The sequence below is a fragment of the Papio anubis genome, chromosome 9, assembly GCF_008728515.1.
Source record: "Papio anubis isolate 15944 chromosome 9, Panubis1.0, whole genome shotgun sequence".
Taxonomy (NCBI): domain Eukaryota; kingdom Metazoa; phylum Chordata; class Mammalia; order Primates; family Cercopithecidae; genus Papio; species Papio anubis.
Window position 1 is genome coordinate 42324289 of NC_044984.1, and position 16614 is coordinate 42340902.

A 16614-nucleotide genomic window follows, 5' to 3' on the forward strand; every position below is an offset into this window, starting at 1 on the left:
TAGATTTAGGTAAGCCCTTTGCATACTGCAGAGAATATTTGAAATTTCAGGAGGCTATTCAGCCTTGAAATCCTCATCCTTTTGAAAGGAATCCTCCAACCGTTTCAGTCTTGGTAAGAGAGAGGTCCTCCTCCTGCTATTTAAAAACCTAGTCTTTTCCTCTCCCCATCCCCTGGTAGCTAAAACACAGACACGTATCTTAGACTCACCCAATCAGGCACTCACGCCTAGAAATTTGTTATTTGAGGCAGTATTTTGCAGGTAAACTGGCTCTTTGGGAAAAAAACAAAAAACAAAAAACAAAAACAGACCTGATTTGTAATGTTTGCCACTTTCCAGGGTGTAAATAACTCCCGCCATGGCTGATTTCAAACTAAAACTCTTTAACACCAGCTGGTGAAGTTCCTGAATGTTTAGCAGTTGTGTCTCATAAGTAGTTTCCATTCAGGTTCAAGTCATCATCGAGAGGGGATGATGCCTAGAGTCAGTGGAGGTGAGAGTGCCATGGCATCAATGTCTGACCCACCCAGGCAGCAGCAGCAGCAGCAGGAACTAGCCTCAGTGGTAGAGAAACCAGTTACAGGCAGCCAGTGGGGGAATCCCAACCAGCCATTCCTAGTGTTGACAATGGATTTCATTTTTATTTGCTTGATTTCTCTTAGCACCTGCTCATTTTCTGGCCCCGGTTCTTTCACCTTTCTGTCAATTTTGTGAGCATCTCAGTTGTCTCCCAGTAATTCCTTTTCTGCTTAAGTCAGACAGAATTGGTTTCTACTGCCTGCAACAAAGAGTCAGGACACACTTTTAATTAAGCCTAATCACCCTTTGAGTAAGGTCCTATGATTATTGTCTCCAGTTTACAGATGAGGAAATGAGACCCAGAGAAATTAAATGACTTGCTTAAGGTCACAGGCAGCTGGTAAGTAACAGAACCCAAATGCTATTTCCACTACACCAAGTTTCCTCTCAAAAACCAAGGCCATCTCTCTTCTGCATATCCAGTACTCATGGCTTGCCCTTGGTTTCAGTCTCTGGCAAGCCTATATTATACAAGGAACATTACTTGGTGTGGAAAATGTTTGAATTTTGAAAATTTTGAGTTTTTGAAATAACTTCTCCAAACATTACGCCCAAGTAATCATTGCCTTTTAGAGCAATCAGAATAAAATGTGAGATATCTATTTGTAAAGAGTAGCTGATTTCTTTTTGTAGTCCATCTCTGAAGGGATTTTTCTTCTTTAATAAATCATGCTGCAGAACCTTCAGGGTTTAACTAAGGAAGGAAAATTCCCTAGGATAGAGGGGCTGCTGAAAAAGTGGTCTTGACTCAGTGTCATGAAATGTAACATCCCCTCTTGGGGTTCTCCTGCTTTCAGAATTTCAGCCACAAATGTGCTATCTTCCAAGTGTGTTTTGCTCGAGTTTTAACATTCTGTACGACATAGACAAAACTTTTCTTTTGCACATCTTTAGAACAACACTAATTCTGGTTGGAATAAGAAAATGTGAATAAACAGTTTAAGGAATATCAATCATTCTATAGGCAAAGCAATGCATTCTGATTCTACAATGGCTAGCTGGATCTCAATATTGGTAAAAAGTTCCTAGTCACAGACAACAGAATTCACTCTAGTTAGTTAAAGCAGAAGAAATGCATTAAAAAATATTAGAAAGGTCACAGAATCATTGGACGATCTGGAAGAACAGCATTTAGATTAAGCTACCAGGGACAACTTCCATAATTAGCCCACAAAGCTGGCCTAGTAATGGGATAGCTGCTGTCACCAACTCCAGAACCACTCAAACTTTTCTGGGACCAAGAGGTTGCCTCCACTACTGTCAACCCCCAGAATACCTTGTCTTGTTCATTTCCACACTAGTGACTCAGGTGCCCCAATGTTCTGCCAGTTTCCACAGGTAGTATACCTCTAAGAACATACATCATATGTGCATCCTAGGGTCAAGGGAGGTTGGAAAGTATAATTACTTTGTTGAGGGGTGGGGAGGTCTCAACAGATGGAGAACTATGAAAATGTCCACTCACTCCTACAAATGGCATTACTTTTCCACATGCCAGGAGGGAAAAGCTTTGAGTTCCAAGTTGCCGGCATAATTTCATAGACATGTTGCTTGGGTTTCTTACTTTCACGTGAGGAACTGCTTTTTAAGCATCTCAACTATTTTTTCAGTCAATTTTAAGATTAAGAGAAAAATCAAGTGAGAGACAGACAATGACGGATTGCCCTCTGCTTTTGATCTTTTTGTCTTGGTTCTTGCTTCTGAATAGCAATTAGCATCTTCCCCAGGATATTTACCCCATAAATACCTCTATCCCTCTTCTGAAATCTCATCCCTTACCTATGGCCATGGTCAAGGGAGGAGGGGGAAGGGTCTATGTTCCTCCTTCAGCATAACAACACCTATGCCTGACATGGCCTGATGCTTGCCAAAACCCATGATCTCCTTTCCTTCCTGGGCACATAAGGAAACCACAGTTCCCAGGATCCTTTGCAGTTAGGTGTGGCCACAGAACTGAGTTCTAGCCAATGGAATCTGTAAATAATGCACAGAGTTTCTCAGCCAAGGCTTTTACAAAGTGACTTTACCTGCCCCACACTCTTTTCCTCTTTCTTCTTGATAGATGAAGATGACAATGAGGGCCTAAGAGATGGCAGAGCCACAGATATAAGAAACCTGGATCCCTTAAACATTTCACAGAGGAAATGCACCTGTCATCCAGAAACACCCATTTGAACTCTTATATAAAAGAGATACTAATTCCTCTCGTATTTGGGCCATCATTAGTTTGGGGGTCTGTTTATTCTTTGACTTAATCTATGCCAACTAATACATTTAGAACACAACTTTAATTCCCATCTAGTAAGAAGACTTGTGTACAGGAATTCTTTCTTTGTAACATCAAATATAAATATACAATGGTTTTACCCTTAGTTGTGGCAAGTTAAACACCACACTTCCATTTCTGAATACTTTCCACTAGTTCAATGGCTTTATATTATAGGATTACAGAGGTCAAGACTGAAGGTCCATAGCCATCGTAGACTAGTTAGTTCACTCACTTCCAAGGTCAGATGCCCTGATGCCTTTCAGCTGTCTTGCAAATATGTTCCTTTGGTCACCGAGAGTTATTAGAGGAAGAATGGGAATAGAATATTCCAAACCTATTATAACTTTTGAAAAAATTTCTCAAAATTTCCATGCTATTGTGAAGTTAGTGACATTATTTTTTACTTGTCATGGGCAACCATTCTTTTACAGTAATAATGTAAGCTTCATTTAGCAGTCCTAGCCAATGAATAGAAAAAGAGTTGGAGATTATGTGCATTATAGTTCTCATCATACTTATGATAAAAGAGTGAATTATTTTCCTTTTGAAGTTGCATTAACATGGTCAGACTAATGGGATACTATTCAGTGTATTGAAAGAGGTAGTTTACTGAATGGGCTCATGTAGGCATTCCCCAAAAGACTGAATGCATCTATAAAAAGTGAGCAATTTACTTCCTTTTCATAAGGAGGAAAATTCTTTTGAGAGATAATTTCTTCACTTCTAAAAATGGAAGAAACAAGAGCCATTAACAATAGTCTGTTGATTACACCTGTATTGATTTGAGAATATATAGCAAAGATGGACAAACATGTAAGTATGTGTTCCTCTCTCCATGTAACTGCATATGTGCATGTGTGTATACATACAAATATATGTATATGGTATGTTCATGGTAGTTATACTGTATAAAGTTGCTGTGGGCACAAAATTAGTGAAAACTGAACCACTGCATGCAGGGAAAATACATATCTATAATATATATTTTATTTGTGTGTTTGTGTATTACACAGATTATAGTATTAATTCCTGAGAACAATTCATCCCGGTAGGTTCTTTTTACTTTATTTTACAGAAAGGAAAATTATGGTCAGAAATGTTCAGCGACTTGCCTGAGGATGTCCTACCATCAAGTGCCAGAGTTGAGATTCAAGCCTGGTCCAGTGGGCCCCAGAGCCAGAGCTTCCTGCACCACCCTGCACTGGCTCCAGCCTCTGGCCATCTTTGTATGAGAGAGTTGAACAAGAAGGCAGAACAGTTCTCTGCTGGAGCTCAGCTGGGAATGCACATGTCTGGGCGAATCAGATTTTTCACCACTCTGCATATATCCGCAAATGACTGGAGAAGCACCAAGAGTGTTGATTTTGGGATTACACATACATTTTAATGAGTAAGCAAATTAACAAATATGAAATCTACAAATGATGAGGATTGACTGTATATACATATATGACATACTTTTATGCATGTATTTGTAAGCTACCAGCTTTTATTCATACAGATGTACATATATGTATATGTATGTATATGCACAATTTGGGGAATAGAAGCCTCATTCTCCAGAGCAAATGACAAGAGGACCCACCCTAACAACTAATGATTCAGATGGTGCAATCAAAGCTGGATAAGTAATGAGCCACTTTTGGAGAGAAGGGCTGTTCAATTGGTACTACAAAGCTTTCAAAACATCAGTAGCTATTTCCTTCATGACTAAGCAAGTGATTAGTTGTTCAGTAATTTACTTCTTACACAATTTCTTTAGCTTTCTAACAAAATTTTAACTTCTTGAATATTAATATATTTCCATTGCTTTTATTTTTATCTTATAACTATTTTTTTCTTATAACTATTTTATAAGTTATTTTTATCTTATAACTATTTTTGCTTTTTTATAACCATCACTGGAACTTCTTGCTAGCTTTTATGTTAGCTTCTGTGAAGTGGCAATCAACCAATTTGAATACAGTTGATTTTTAGCTATATAGGGAAGTGGTACTCCCAGTGAAGTGTGATTTAAGGGGCACAACTAGACCCTGCCCTCTCCAAAACATCTCTTCCTGAGCTCCTGATATTCTTACTGAAAAGGAAAGTGTTAACAGATAGGCAAGTCAGGCAAGGGGCATTGGAAGTATCTTCTCCACTTTGTTTTCTCCCCAGCCAACTCTGAATTAAGACAGTTGGGAAGTCTCAAGTTCCAGAAAGCTGTTATGACACCTCTCCACCCCAAATCCAACCTTGGATTAGGTATCTGAGCCAAGTCCCACCTGCTCCTTAGCTGCACCTACTTATCACTCTCCATGAGCTCATCATTATGTGGAATACTGCCTGTTCACGAGACCATCTCATCTAGAACTTGAGCTTCTCCAGAATGTACCATAAGAGCTATGAGCCCAGTACCTTACACAAGGTTACAATCTTGGGGAGGGATCTTCCACTGCCACTTGTAAATGTTTTGTGTCGCTCTCCAAACCACATTAGTTTCTCAATACCTACATCTAGTGCTAAGTAACCCCATGTTAACTGGGGCCATTCTGCCCTGGGAAATGTAGAATAGCTCAATCCTAATTCCATGCCTTGGTGGAAACCAAAGCCCTCCCCCAAGTTTCTGCTAATTCCCAAGTGGGGGGGAAAGGATGACATTCTCATAGTCTTCTTTATCTCTTGGTGCCAGTTTATATGTGTGCATTTTCTTTCTCAAGTCACGTCTGCTGAAACCTGAAACTGATCCCCTGACACGATTTCCAAAACTTGTCCAAAAAATTTCTATCTGCTCTAAACACCTCTGAGTGCAGTTGACATTTCTGAGGACTTGGTCATCATAGGAAGAGGGTCACGTTACACACCAGAAAGCAAACAACATAAAACACAAATCAGCAATTTCTGTTTTTAAGAATTGTTGCGGTCTCCTTGCTTTTAGTTGCTGCCTTTAGCGCCAGATAGTGTCCTAACTTCTCCCAGGTCACACTCCCTCTTTGGGGAAATGAAAAACAAAATAAAATCTTCCTCTCTTTGCCATATACAAAACAGATCAGGCATCTATATTTGTTACTTCAGTTACTGCCCACCTGGGAGCCTCAGCCTGTCCCTGCCACAGCAAGCAGTCTCATTAGGTTATTTTCTTCAACAAAAATAGTAAATCCTATGGCCAGCTGTTAAGATCTTTTGTTTTATATCCATCCTGTTACTCCTGTAATAGTTTACAAAGCATTTTCACACCAATTATCTCCTTTAATCTTAACAGTGCTGTGAGGGGGTTAGATTAGGTGTCATTATTAGCTTTGGTTTAAAAATGAGGGAAATGAGATGAAACAAATACATCACTCAAATCTGCATCTGTGGATGCTGTAGTGGGTTGAATAGTGTCATTCTAAAATGCACATCTACCTGGAACTTCAGCATGTGACCTTATTTGGAAATAGGGTCTTTGCAAATGTAATTCCTTAAAGAACTCTAGATGAAATTATCTTAGATTTAGGGTAGACTCTGAATCTAATGACTGGTGTCTTGTTAAGAAAAAGAGAAGAGATATTTGACACACAGAGACACAGAAAAGGAGGCACAGATATGAAGACAGAGGCAGAATTTGGAATGAGGCAGCCACAAGCCAAGGAACTTCTGGAGCCACCAAAAGCTGGAAGAATCAAAGAAGAATTCTCCCCCAAAGCCTTTGGAGGGGATGTGGCCCTACTGACACCTTGGTTTCTTTCTCCTCCAGAATTGTGAGAAAATACATTTCTGTTGTTTTAAGCCACCAAATTTGTGGTAATTTGTTAGAACAGTTCTGGGAAACTAACACAGATGTCACATATGGAGATTTGTTTTAATTCGTCACTTCTTTCCTATATGCATGGTGGTCACAGCTCAAAAATGTTCTATAAAACCAGCCTCCACAAAGAATGAAGCACAGAATCAGCTGTAGCTCCTGTGGCTTCTAAAGAAATCACCTCTGCTATCTCAGCCATCAAGAATGAGACAGACTCACAAAGGCTTCACTCAGAAAAGGAGTCCATGGTGTTTCAGCCCCCAGTGAAACTCACAAGCATCCCAACCCAGCTCAGGAACTCAAACACCTAAATTCATAACATTTTCAAGAAACTTTCACTGGCTAAAAAAGGAACACTTTTAGGAACTCTTTTATGAATAGACTTTCTGGAACTCTGTCCAATATTTTATATGAGTATTTGGTTTGGGAGTTCTGAGAGGGCTGCAATCATCCTCTCCCTGCAGAGTCCTGGACAGCATTACCTCCTACAGGATACAATATGTGATACTACTCAGAATTTTGCCAACCAGAGAAGCTCATCCAAACTTTAGCATACAAGAGTTTTCACTGGGGCTTCTTTACATAGGAGCATGATTGATTAATTCACTGGAAATGTGATTAATATTATTTGGAACTCACAAAAATCCCTGGGAGGGTGGTTGTATTAGTCTGTTCTCATGCTGCTATGAAGAAATACCCAAGTCTGGGTAATTTACAAAGGAAAGAGGTTTAATTGACTCACAGTTCTGCATGGCTGAAGAGGCCTCAGGAAACTTACAATCAAGGTGGAAGGGAAAGCGAAGATGTCCTTCTTTACATGGGCGGCAGGAGAGAGAAGTGCAGAGCCAAGGAGAGGAAAGCCCCTTATAAAACCATCAGATCTCATGAGAACTCACTCACTATCATGAGAACAGCATGGGGGAACCACCCCCATGATCCAATCACTTCCCACAAGATCCCTCCCCCAACATGTGAGGATTATAATTCAGATTACAATTCAAGATGAGATTTCGGTGGGGATGCAACCAAATCATATCAGTGGTTTTGTTTTGGAGGTGAGGTTGCTCTACATGCTGGGATATCTATGTAGATAGGGGCTTAGTCAATGCAGACTGAACACAGGACACTTTAACAGAACTATTAACTGAAAGCAAGTTTAATGTGTATCATTCTGGCTGCATGGCATAAAAAAAAGTCTTCCAGTTCTCAAATGGGAAAGCACACGTTTTCTGAGCCAGTGGCTATAAAATTGACTCACATCTGCATCTTAATTGCATTTTACATATTCTGTGTTTAGTGCCTATTAATTAAGGTGCAAGATGAATAAGTTTCGAGAGGCTCACAGAATTCTCGCCTGGGAGTTTTCTTTCTTAAGGAGCCTGTGTACAGCTCTCCACTAGACTGGATGCCTGGTTTTCTTTGACAAATTTCAGCTGGGATGCACTGATAATATAAAGTGAGCTTCTCCCCTTACAGACTCCTGCTTATATACAAACAGGAAAGCCACAGCATGGTTACTCCCAGCACAGAGAATGGAAAATAATTAGAGAAGGGAATTTCCCCTCCCCCTTCTAAATATGAAACATACAAACACTGAAACTTCAGAAAGACAAATTCGAGGGTGGTCGTTTGCCTTGCACAAGGCACCTCCAGGTGTTTGTAAGCGACAAACTTTCCACTGTTACTTGTAAACACCAACTACCCAGAGTTAAGCCATACCTCACAGGTTAAGGGCACAGTCCTCTATAAGACTTCTCTCATTTTCAGACACCAGCTGCAAGTTTGGGGTCCCCAGGGCCACCCTCACTTCTGATCAGCTGGCTACAAATCTAGAGGTCCTCATGAAGCCCCTCATATTCAATAATTCCCTAGAATGACTCAGAGAACTCAGGAAAGAACTATACTTAAAATTACAATTTTGTTATAACAAAAGAATACAAGTCACAACCAGCCAAGGGAGAGACACAGAGGGGGAGTTCTGGGAGGGTCGCAATCATCCTGTCTCTGCAAAGTCCCACACAACATTACCTCCTCCAGGATACGATGTGTGATAATACTCAAAGAGTTTTGCCAAACAGAGAAACTCACCCAAACTTTAGCATGCAGAGTTTTTATTGGGGCTTCATTACACAGGCATGATTGATTGATTCATTGGCAATGTGATTAAACTCAATCTTCAATTCTTCTCCCTTCCCTGGAGGTTGGGCTCAAAGCCCCAAACCTGTAATCATAGGATTGGTCTTTCCAGTGTGTCCAGCCCCCATGCTGAGTCACCACATTAGCATAAACTATCAGGTGTGATCTGAGGGGCCCACCATGAATAACACAGATAATGCTACCACTCAAGGAAATGTCCAGAGTTTAGAGGCCCCGTCCCAGGAATGGGGGACAAATGCTAGCCAAATTATTTGTTGTTGTAGTTGTTTGGTTTTGTTTTTTAAAAGATATTAAAACTCAGCTTTTATTTGTTCAGTTATAAAAACTTAAAGTTTAAATGTATGCTGTATTTCTTCTCAGAGCAAAGGTGTACTTCTGTATTACTATCCTGTATAAATTTGTTTTTGTTTGTGTGTTTGTTTGTTTGAGACGGAGTCTAGCTCTGTCTCCAGGCTGGAGTTCAGTAGCACAATCTCGGCTCACTGCAACCTCCACCTCCCAGGTTCAAGGAATTCTCCTGCCTCAGCCTCCCAAGTACCTGGGATGACAGGCACGTGCCACCACGCCCAGCTGATTTTTGTATTTTTAGTAGAGACGGGGTTTCACCCTGTTGGCCAGGATGGTCTCGATCTTCAGACCTCATGATCTGCCCACCTCAGCCTCCCAAAGGGCTGGGATTACTGGTGTGAGCCACTGTGCCTGGCCAATTCTGTATAAATTTGTTAGCCAAGATAGCTACTTGTATGAAAGGAGAGGGAAGGGTGATGGACGGAAATGATTGCTACAGGACCGTCCATCCTTCCAAATCTACTGGGACAGGGGAGTGAGGGTGGGAGAGAGATGGTCCCACAGAGGCTCCCGTGGGTAAATGATGGGTGCGTCCCTCTCTGCAGTCAGGCTGTACCTATACTTCCCAGTCCTCTAAGAGGTGTCACTCAGGCCACCTCACTCAGCCCAGTCCCTAATCCCATTCATGTTCCCTTTCCTCATGGGCTGCTCCTGTGCCTGACTTCCATCATGACTGGTTCTGATTAGGCCCCTGGTTTCTCTATCAGCCTTAGATCATTAAGACAAAGACATACTTGCTACCTTCAAACCCGTGCCTGGCATGTAAAATCAAGCAAAAAATGTTGGGAAGTCTTGGAGTATCTCTTCATATCCTTATTAATCACATCTAGATCACATTATTTTCTGATCACAGTTCCATATTATTTTTTAATATAAAATGTGCATGTAGTAAAGAGTGCTTCTCAAAGTGTATCAATAGGAGATCAGCTATGTTTGAGTGAGCTTTATTTTGCTACCGTGGTCTAAGGATCACCCAAAGGCTCAAGCTTGAACCCTGTGCAACTGGTTAGTTTCTTTGCTCCAGCTGGTTAGTTTCTTTGCTCCAGCTGGTTAGTTTTTTTGCTCCGTGACCACAGTCCTTACCTGAAGCTTAGCCAAGTCACTCCCCAGGAAGATCAAACCCTAAAGTAATCATGATTCAGTACAAATTCATCATTCAATGATACTAGAGGGGGACAAAAAGTCCATACTCACTGGAAGTATTATCTGCACATGTGTGTGTATATTAATATATTTTTTCTGCACATTAGACAAATGTCACTGGCAAATTTAAAACAACTCAGATGGCTGAATTTGGAGTCACACTGTCTTTATCTTATTTTAAATTATTCAGTGCACTTCACAACCTCAGCATCTCCCACACTCTTCTACAGCCTCTGCAATACTAGGCAAACTCAATGAGTGAATCCCCACCATGCGTGAACCACTTTATCCTCATGGCCATTCTCTAGGAATCCACTGCAGCATTTTTCCCAGCAGATAACTTCCCCATTCTCTACCAACACAAACTTCCATTCCACCACTGCACCTGCTGGCAGGAAAACAATATGAGTCTAGAATGCACCCTTGCAATAGTAAGGTGTGATGTAAGTATTCCATCTTCTAAGACCCTCATGGTTTCCAGTTTGCAATGAATTGCACATCAGTACTTGTGATATAATGGATCTAGAACCTGACACTAACTTGCTGAGACTCTGAAGATATTGCTACTACCCTCTTTGTTTTCCGTGCACTCTTTCTTCCACTAGAGTGCTTCTGCCATTATCCATTTCCTGCTTTAGGTTTAACCCTGGAGCCTCAAGACTGCCACCGAAACCAACATCTCCCCTAGAAGAGTTCCTAGACAACATTTCCCAGTTCTCATAGTCAACTAAGTCCAATTGTGCTAGGCTCACTTCTTTGGCTCTGTCTATGAGCAAGTTGCTAGAAGGCAACTTCTCTGCAAAACATGTAGCTGCTTTAGCAGATGTCTCTTGTCCTTTTCCAGAATACCCATTCTGCTATAGGAGATTCAAGTCTTTCATTTCTTGAAACTTCAGAATAACTCAAGTTACCAGTTTCAAAGGTAACTAGAGCTTCTGTGTCTGAAATCTGTCGAGCAGGAACATGTTCTCTTGAATTGTCACAGCTGTTTCCATGCTGCTTCCTGTGGGTCTTTGGTTTTAGAAATCTAATGTCCACTGTTTTCTTGAAGATGCTCTGGTTTGGTGAACAGCTCCTGCCTGGAAGGTCCAGGGTTAAGTTTACCACTGACTCCCTGATTGCCTCCCAGAACCGCAGCCTCCCCAAGAGAAGCATCCTTCTCTTGTTTTATGTCCCAGTCCTTCCTCGTGTCCCTGTCCTTCCCCGTGTCCAGAGGCTGCCCTGCAGCAGCCAGGCAAAAAGCATTCTGGCAAGACCCTCTCCAACAAGCAGGGCAGACAATATGGCACCAATGGCTGAGAGGCTGTGACTCCAGGCGACAATGGGACCAGGAAGGGGCTCAGGTCACACAGGAAGAGTCACCCAAATTCTTTATTATATACTCCTATACAAAGAGGACTCATCTCTAAAATGAGGAGAGTAATAATGCCCCGTGCATGGGCATTTCATAAAGATTAAAGTAATATGTATTTCTGGCATATAATGCTCATTCTTTGAGTGTTAGCTATTATTATTATCTTACTGAATTTGTGGTCACTGAACTTCAAAATACATCCACTGCTAACTCTGTTGTAAGCACCCGAGCATAGGGGAAACATTTTATTCATCTTTATATACTTCACAGTAACTGTGTCTTGCATAAAAGGTTTTCAATATGTATTTACTGGTTTGTTTTAAAAATATATCTACATTTAAGGTTAGTGCATGTAAGATTGATATCTATTTGGCCTTGTTTGATTTAAATGTCAGAACACCTTCATATGAGAGATCAGAGGAGCAGCAGAAGCTGCATTTAAAACAATTTGAGCAATAGGCAACTCCAGGGCTACTCAAACACTGGGGAGAATAGACCTGACATCTTGATGAAAAAAATGCTTGTATGCATTTCTGTCCACCCTTCTAAAGCTTTAAAGACATTTTCTCAGCATTGAAAAGAGTAAGTTCTATTATGAAAAAAGATTTAAAAGGTACCATCCTATCCTATCCTATACACCTGAAAAAAAAGTAATTTTTAAAATGCCATTTGCAACAACAACAAAACTATAAAGTACTTCACATGAATTTACAAAAATGTACAAGACACTGTAAATTTTTACTGAAAAGTATATCAGATTATGAGGGACAAGATTCAATATTTGTAAACATTCAGTTGTCCACAAATTTATCTGTAAATTCAATGCAATTCTAATAAAAATCCCCAACCTATTTTTTATATAACTTAGCAGTATCATGCTAAAATTAATATGTAAGAGTCAATGCAGAGCAGTAATCAAGGTAATTTTGGAAATAAAAAATAAATTCTAGTTCTTTAATTTCTAAAACCAAACTTTATTATAAGGTGGAGTAACAAGCAATATAGTACTGAAGTAAGAATAGATAAGTGGATCTTTGCAATGGAACAGAAAGTACACATATACTGTATATGGAAATTTAGTATACGCTAAAAATGACATTTCAAATCTGTAGGTAGACAATTAGGTAATAAGTGGTGTTATATCAACTGGGTATCCATTGGTAAAAAGAAATAAAATATATCATTTTTTCATGCTAATTACAAAGCAAATTACAACTAGATTAAAATCCTAGGGTAAGATTAAAAAGTGTATAAAAGTGTTTGGCCGGGCGTGGTGGCTCACGCCTGTAATCCCAGCACTTTGGGAGGCCGAGGTGGGCAGATAATGAGGTCAGGAGCTCGAGACCATCCTGGCTAACATGGTGAAACCCCGTCTCTACTAAAAATACAAAAACAAAATTAGCCAGGTGTGGTGGCAGGCACCTGTAGTCCCAGCTACTCAGGAGGCTGAGGTAGAATGGCGTGAACCCCGGAGGCAGAGCTTGCAGTGAGCTGAGATCACGGCACTGCACTCCAGCCTGGGCGACAGAGCTAGACTCCATCTCAAAAAAAAAAAGAAAAAGAAAAAGAAAGTGTATAAAAGTGTTCAAAACAAATAAATGAAAATGCATGCATGAAATTGAGTAGATAGATCCTTCTTAGGATTTTTTTTAAGTCATAACAGAAAGAATTGGTAAATTGACTACTTTAAAATAAAACTTTTATAATATGACGAATAATATACAGAAAGTTTTTTTAATGGAAGACTAAGAGACGATGTATCAACATATGATAGATAAAATATTGGTTTTTGGATAGACAGAGGAAAATTCTCTAAAAATGGCAGGAAGTACAAACAATCTAATGTAAAAATGGACCAAAAAAACCTGAGTGGGCAATTCACAGAAGGGAAACACAAATAGGGCATTAAACATATAGAAAACAATGCTCAATTCCGTTAGAAATCAAGAAAATGAAAATTAAACAATCACTTACTCTTGTTATACCCTTCAGGTTGGCAAAAAAAAAAAAAAAATCGTTTGATATTATCAGCTGTAGCAGTGAGTATAGGTAAATGTGTATTCTCATAGCCAGCTAACAGGATTCTATATGGGGCATATCTTATGTTCTGATAATTCTGTTTTCTATGTTCAAGGTATGTAAGAGTGAGATTGGCAACACGGTAAATGTCCACCAATACAAGAATGGCCAAATAAGCACATCTTTACAACAGCTGATGTTTAAGTGGATAATATGAGATATGTATTATATAAGATACACTTATGCATACTGACATGGAAGATCTTGAACACAGACTGTTGAGGGAAAAAAGCAGTTGCAAAACTACACATATAGAATGTAATCATTGTGTTTGTTAAAAATACATATTTCCCCAAAATAGTACTAAATGTTTGTACTATCTACATGTACTAAATGTTTGTAACTGCATGAGTAAATATATTCAAGAATGCTCACAAATTTTTCCTGTGCAGAGGGCACTAGGATTTGAGGAAGTAGGCAGAAAAGAATTTAGCCTTACCTGTAACATTTTAATTTTTACAAGGTGAATGGTCTACTGTATTACACCTGTAATAGTAATAGCTGGAGAAAATGTATCCCAACTCCTCCCTAGACTTTAGGGCACTGTTTACTGTATCCTTGGTTCATTGTGATGTTAAACATTTAAAACTCTGTGAAGTCAGTTCTACAATTCTCATTCTACTGATAACCAGATATTGGATTATATTGGGCTTCACTGTTTTTTCCCAATTTCATTATTCAAGTTCTCTACATTGTATTTAATGCCTTCTTGAAGAGATTTTTTTATCTAACATTCTATTTTAGGAGGACAGAATGACAGAAAAGTTTTTGATGCCTAATTTTCTCCTTAGCCTTAATTGGCTTGAATAATTCTCTTTCTCTCTCATGTTGTAATCCAGATGGATTTATCTTGATAAATTGTGTTGAGGAAAAAGCAAATATTTTTTGTATCCCAAGAGACTTCACAGAATAAAAAATAATTGCTTTGTTGTTTTTTTCTGTGCTTGTATTCATACCCCAAATATTGCACAGTTGTCTTCAGAAACATTGTGTACTTTAAGAACTCAGCAAATGTTTTCTTTAAAAAGAGAGAGAGATCACAAGCCATCAGCCCATTTGTTTCGCCTCTAGACCTAGGTGAAATCCATCTACTCTGATGCTCATAAAATGGGGACCCTCCTGTCCAGAACATCATTTCTCTATGAGTATTTTTCTCATCCCTTTGATTTATTTCCCTGCTCTTGTCATTGTAGAGAGCTATCTTGAATCATAGAGAAACCCCTATTTTTTATATATCTGAAAAAGACAGGGATATAATTGAACTCTACCCACAGGTATAAAATAAAATAAGCCCATAAATACAGCCATAACACTGGAAAAGTATAGAAAATGTTTGTGTTCTCATTATTTTAGGAAATAAGGCTTTAAGCAGGAAACAGCATATGAATCTGAACTGACAGGTAATATGAAAATGAGCAGAAGGAGGCAAATAAGGTGTGAATCATCCCTAGGGTCATTTATCTCCAGGAAACAGGTTGCACATATTTCTGAGCTTCTGCCCCTTGGTGCGGAGTACCTGAGGGGTAGAGGACAGAGCACCCACCAGCAACTTCTCAGTGTCCACTGACCTCTGGGTTGGTGGGCCTGCTATCCTCCTTCTCTCCACGCCAGAGAATTTCCCTGGGCCCTGAAGCTTTGAACCCTAACAAATGGTGCTATGGTTATTCATCCTAATCCATTTTAAGCTCACAGGCTTCGCAGCCACCTCAGCATCTGTTACTGTCTAATGATCTTATATATCCAGTCACAGAGATGGCAGGATGTGGTAGTAAAAATGTCTTTTCTCCCTCTCGGGGCAACCCAAGGTCTCAAATCTGGCACGTGCAAGTATCAAAGTGAAAATGGAAGCAAGGAGAGGCATATAGGCAAAACAACAACAACGACACACACACACACACACACACACAGAGAGGTGACAATAGCTGGAATGAAACCACCTTTGAAAAATTATGAAAGTGAGACAAATCTGACATAGCTGACTCCACCTTGCTTCTAACCTCACAAGCTAATGGTCTTTGCTCATTCCTGGGCACAGGTTAAGTTAATTATGGAAGGTATTTAGTTTATAGTTTAACTTTAAAAACAAAGATATTAGTCCCTTCCCGAAACTAACCCTCTCCTTGCTTGGATATAAAAACCACCTTCGTAAAACTAACAAACTGGCCACAAAATTAGAATTGTGGTTCAAGAGTAATGTAGCCAGAGGTCAAAAGATTTGTAACCTCCCCAATTTCTCTTTTAGATAACATCACAATTGTAAAACCTAAGACTAATGTTTGAGGTATTTTTCAGACCTTGCATTTTGATGCTATCCCAGCACCATTTATTGAATAGGGACTCCTATCCCCATTGCTTATTTTTTCCAACTTTGTCAAAGATTGGATGGCTGTAGGTGTTTAGGTTTATTTCTGAGTTCTCTATTATGTTCCATTGGTCTATGTGTCTACTTTTGTACCTGTACCATGCTTTTTTGGTTACTGTCTTCTTATAGTATAGTTTGAAGTTGAGTAATGTGATGCCTTCAACTTTGATCTTTTTGTTTAGGATGGCTTTGGCTGTTAGAGCTCTTTTTTGGTCTAATATGACTTTTACAATACTTTGAGTTCTGTGAAATACGAGATTGATAGTTTGATAGGAATAGCATTGAATCTGTAGACTTCTTTGAGCAGTATGGCTATTTCATAATATTGACTTTTTTTTCCTATCCATGAGTGTGAGATGTTTTTCCATTTTTTTGTCTCATCTCTGATTTCTTTCAGCAATTTTGTAGCTCTTTCTTAGAGGTCTTTCACCTCCTTGGTTAGGTGTTTTCATAAGGTTTTCTTTCTTTTTTTCTGGCTATTATAAATAGGATTGTGTTCTTGATTTGGATCTCAACTTCAACACTATTGATATATAGAAATAGCACTAATTTTGTACATG

At 39.4% G+C, this 16614-nt stretch overlaps 1 pseudogene; it reads right to left on the reverse strand.

Annotated features, from left to right (window-relative positions):
• Nucleotides 1-9391: 9391 nt before the first annotated feature.
• Nucleotides 9392-11603, reverse strand: LOC101023426 (annotated as a pseudogene).
• Between the last annotated feature and the right edge of the window lie 5011 nt (nt 11604-16614).